The sequence below is a fragment of the Pieris brassicae genome, unplaced genomic scaffold (assembly GCF_905147105.1).
Source record: "Pieris brassicae unplaced genomic scaffold, ilPieBrab1.1, whole genome shotgun sequence".
Lineage (NCBI taxonomy): Eukaryota > Metazoa > Arthropoda > Insecta > Lepidoptera > Pieridae > Pieris > Pieris brassicae.
The window spans coordinates 17,501-22,500 of NW_025575963.1; the positions used below are offsets into that span (position 1 = coordinate 17,501).

The 5,000-nt window shown below is 51.7% G+C and overlaps 3 non-coding genes across 3 annotated transcripts in view; all 3 read left to right on the top strand.

Annotated features, from left to right (window-relative positions):
* Nucleotides 1-793: 793 nt before the first annotated feature.
* Nucleotides 794-2,699, top strand: LOC123719286. Its single transcript, XR_006755351.1, has one exon. It is a non-coding gene; the product is annotated as a small subunit ribosomal RNA (ribosomal RNA).
* Nucleotides 2,700-3,051: 352 nt separating this feature from the next.
* On the top strand, nt 3,052-3,208 carry LOC123719284. The gene has a single exon (XR_006755349.1). It is a non-coding gene; the product is annotated as a 5.8S ribosomal RNA (ribosomal RNA).
* An 829-nt stretch (nt 3,209-4,037) lies between these two features.
* Nucleotides 4,038-5,000, top strand: part of LOC123719283 — a 3,947-nt gene continuing 2,984 nt past the window's right edge. Inside the window, exon 1 of the ribosomal RNA XR_006755348.1 lies at nt 4,038-5,000. This exon is cut by the window's right edge and continues 2,984 nt beyond it. This is a non-coding gene — a ribosomal RNA (large subunit ribosomal RNA).

Sequence of the window (5,000 nt, forward strand, 5' to 3'; positions counted from 1 at the left end):
ATAGTACATTTTATATATCTCTCTTGTGTCAACACAAAATAACAAAGAATATACATACTACTCCTCCTCATATTTTATATAATATAATATAAAATTATATTATAGCACCGCGTTCGCAGACCGTATGGTGATGTTACCAATCGACCAAGATTTGGGACCGTCTCCCCCGGTGTTATCTGTGATGTTAAAAGAATACGCTTCTAGGCACACCTCAACGCAGGGCGCCTAGCGTGTTCGACACGTGCGCGGTCGCCACGGCGACCGTATATGGAAAGAATGTATAAAAGAGGACGCACACGCGCCCATCGTCGAAACGGTGTGCGCAGCGTCGTGTTGGAATTTATCCCTCAAGCTCCGGGCGTTGATCGTATCTAGTGCGAATCATGCGTGTGTGTGCGCATGTAATTGCCAGCCGAGTTTTAATATGTTTACAATAACGTATTGAATAAAAATTGAGAAGTTGCGTTTAGATGAATGTTCAATTTTCAAATTGTCACAACATCGATTCCCGCCCGCGGGGTCGTGTTCGTTGCAGTTTTATGTCCCTCACAGTGGTCGAGCATCGTTGTACATCACCTCGTTGCGAGATCGTGACGGGACGGCCGCTCGTAGACCGGTCAAAGTTAGTCTATCGATATGAAGCGCGAACGTCGCGTCGCGTGCAAATTCGACGCGTTACGTTCACGCGTGTCGAGAAGGCGCGCGCGCAAGCGCGCGCCCCTCGACGCCGCCGAGCCAGCGGCTCGCCGAAGCCGCGTGACCGCGGTGTAGGCGTGTCGTTTGCGTAAGCAGCTCCCTGGTTGATCCTGCCAGTAGTTATATGCTTGTCTCAAAGATTAAGCCATGCATGTCTCAGTGCAAGCCGTATTAAGGCGATACCGCGAATGGCTCAATATATCAGTTTTGGTTCCTTAGATCTTACTCAGTTACTTGGATAACTGTGGTAATTCTAGAGCTAATACATGCAATCAGAACTCTGACCAGTGATGGGATGAGTGCTTTTATTAGATCAAAACCAATCGGCGGAGGGCCATGCGTCCGAAGTCGTTAATTTTGATGAATCTGGATAACTTTTGCCGATCGCACGGTCCAGTACCGGCGACGCATCTTTCAAATGTCTGCCTTATCAACTTTCGATGGTAGTTTCTGCGACTACCATGGTTGTCACGGGTAACGGGGAATCAGGGTTCGATTCCGGAGAGGGAGCCTGAGAAACGGCTACCACATCCAAGGAAGGCAGCAGGCGCGCAAATTACCCACTCCCGGCACGGGGAGGTAGTGACGAAAAATAACGATACGGGACTCTTACGAGGCCTCGTAATCGGAATGAGTACACTTTAAATATTTTAACGAGGAACAATTGGAGGGCAAGTCTGGTGCCAGCAGCCGCGGTAATTCCAGCTCCAATAGCGTATACTAAAATTGTTGCGGTTAAAAAGCTCGTAGTTGCATTTGTGCGCCGCGCTGTCGGTGCACCGCATCCGCGGTGATACTGACACGTCTGCGGAGCATATCGTCGGTGAGCCGGCGGTAAAACGCCGGTTCAATATCAAAATCCTATCGCGGTGCTCTTCGGTGAGTGTCGAGGTGGGCCGACAATTTTACTTTGAACAAATTAGAGTGCTCAAAGCGGGCTCAAAATGCCGCTTGAATATTTCGTGCATGGAATAATAGAATATGATCTCGGTTCTATTTTGTTGGTTTTCAGAACTCCGAGGTAATGATTAATAGGGATAACTGGGGGCATTCGTATTGCGACGTTAGAGGTGAAATTCTTGGATCGTCGCAAGACGAACATCAGCGAAAGCATTTGCCAAAGGTGTTTTCATCAATCAAGAACGAAAGTTAGAGGTTCGAAGGCGATTAGATACCGCCCTAGTTCTAACCGTAAATATGTCATCTAGCGATCCGCCGACGTTACTACAATGGCTCGGCGGGCAGCTTCCGGGAAACCAAAGATTTTGGACTCCGGGGGGAGTATGGTTGCAAAGCTGAAACTTAAAGGAATTGACGGAAGGGCACCACCAGGAGTGGAGCCTGCGGCTTAATTTGACTCAACACGGGAAATCTCACCAGGCCCGGACACCGGAAGGATTGACAGATTAACAGCTCTTTCTTGATTCGGTGGGTGGTGGTGCATGGCCGTTCTTAGTTGGTGGAGCGATTTGTCTGGTTAATTCCGGTAACGAACGAGACTCTAGCCTGCTAAATAGGCGTCGTCATTCAAGGTGTGCGCGACTCTCGGGGAGCGCAACTCACTGGCGACGTATTAAAATTCTTCTTAGAGGGACCGGCGGCTTCGAGCCGCACGAGATTGAGCAATAACAGGTCTGTGATGCCCTTAGATGTCCTGGGCCGCACGCGCGCTACACTGAAGGAATCAACATGTTCTCCCTGGCCTAGAGGCCCGGGCAACCCGTTGAAACTCCTTCGTGCTGGGGATTGGGGTTTGCAATTATCCCCCATAAACGAGGAATTCCTAGTAAGCGCGAGTCATAAGCTCGCGTTGATTACGTCCCTGCCCTTTGTACACACCGCCCGTCGCTACTACCGATTGAATGATTTAGTGAGGTCTTCGGACCGACACGCGGTGGCCTCACGGCCGTCGGCGTTGCTGGGAAGTTGACCAAACTTGATCATTTAGAGGAAGTAAAAGTCGTAACAAGGTTTCCGTAGGGGAACCTGCGGAAGGATCATTAACGTTGGTTTTTTCTTTTTGTTTTGTTGTTGTCAAAGACTCGCAAAAAAAGAAAAAAATACAAAAACACGTGAATGATACGAATCAAAATCGAATCCGAGACGGTTGACTCTCTCTCGTCGATTCGCGACGTGTGCGTTGCGACACGCTTTGATTAGCGTTCGCTATCGCCTATTGATACTTTGAAATAATATTTTATAATTTTTGTGTACAACCACGCAAATAAAAGAGATTTTCTTTCTTTTCATTTGTCGTACACGTTAATGATAAGTATTATTTTCAAATTTTTTTGTTTAATTTTTTCGCACCTTTTATATTTTCTCATACAAAAACACACACAAAAACAAAACGATTACCCTGAACGGTGGATCACTTGGCTCGCGGGTCGATGAAGAACGCAGTTAACTGCGCGTCATAGTGTGAACTGCAGGACACATTTGAACATCGACATTTCGAACGCACATTGCGGTCCGTGGAGAAATATCCAGGACCACTCCTGTCTGAGGGCCGGCTGCATAAAAACAAAAAGCCACACTGTTCGCGTGACGAGCGGCGATCGCTGCGACTCCGGTCGTAGCGCCGCATCTCTGTCGCGCGTGCAATTGACGGTTTCGCTAGGCCGCCGAGCGGCCGAACGATCCGTTCGAATATATGTTCGATTACGACTCGTCATCCGTATTGGCCGTGTTAAGCCACGTCTATACGATACTTTTGTCGCACAAATAAATTCTCCCCGCCGCACCGTGTCTCCCGCGGCACGGGTGCGCGTCGAGTCTTTACGCAACGACAACGACAACGACGACAACGACGTTCGCGTTTACGCGTCGCGCGTGTTTGCTCGCATCGTCCCGGTCCCGCATGGCGATCGCGCGACGGTCGGCGCCGGTGCGCGCGTCGACGTGTCTCGACGCTGTCGTTGAAAGTTGTCGCGTTCGGCTCAGTTTCTCTTACTCTCGCGAGAGGAAGCGAAACGCGCGCGCCCGCTGCTCTAGCGGTTGCGCCCAGTGTGTGCGTGCGGTGTTTGTGCAATTGTAGTGTGTACGAAATTATTGTGACGTGTGTTCTTAAAACGGACGGAACGATGCCGTCGTTAACGAACAACAACAGAAGAACCGCTTGGTGGTGTGCGATTGATTGATTTCGCGCAACGCGACATCTATGTGTCGCCACCACCACGCTGTTCGCAAGGTGCCGCGCCGCTTTCGTGCGAGCGCATATAATGTAGGCGGACTCGACGTCCGGAGGGCGCGTGGCGTCGTCGACGCGCTTGTAAAAATAGCGTGTCGCGTACGCCCGTTGCGCCGACGGATATCGCGTCTGCCTCACACCTTTTTATCGTTGGCCTCAGATCAGGGAGGATCACCCGCCGAATTTAAGCATATTAGTAAGCGGAGGAAAAGAAACTAACCAGGATTCCCTTAGTAGCTGCGAGCGAACAGGGATGAGCCCAGCACTGAATCCCGCGGTCGTCTCGGTCGCGGGAGATGTGGTGTTCGGGAGGTTCCGCTTTCTCGCGGACTCCGCTACCGTCCAAGTTCGTCTTGAACGGGGCCGTTTTCCCGCAGAGGGTGCCAGGCCCGTAGCGACGGGGCGAGTCTGCGAGAGGGACACTCCTAAGAGTCGGGTTGCTTGAGAGTGCAGCCCTAAGTGGGTGGTAAACTCCATCTAAGGCTAAATATCACCGCGAGACCGATAGCGAACAAGTACCGTGAGGGAAAGTTGAAAAGAACTTTGAAGAGAGAGTTCAAGAGTACGTGAAACCGTTCAGGGGTAAACCTGCGAAACTCGAATGAACGAACGGAGAGATTCATCGTCATTCCGCGGCGTACTAGCCCGCGCCTCGATGCGCGCGCGTTTCGGCGCGCGCGCACGGGTCGGGCGTGTCGACGTCCGCGGACGGCGTGCACTTCTCTCTCAGTACACAAATACATCGCGACCCGTTCGACTCCACTGTCTAAGCGCGGTCCGGGAGCCGAGCGGCGGCGTCTCAACAACGTCAGCCGTTCGACCGCGACCGTGGCCGACAGTAGTCGGACGGTAGTTTTCGACTAGAATCGCGCACGCGCCTCGCGCGCGTCAGGCCCGACGCAAGTGTTCGTGTCGTCGCCCGTTTCCTGCCTATGTGCGGACGCGGGCGCGGCGCCGCTGTCGTCGCAGCCGGCACAGTCTCTGACCGTGCGCGTATCTGTCGGCGATGTTTCAGTTTCGGGCACTCGCAGGACCCGTCTTGAAACACGGACCAAGGAGTCTAGCATGTGTGCGAGTCATTGAGTTTTTCATTCATTTGATTAACAGACAAAAC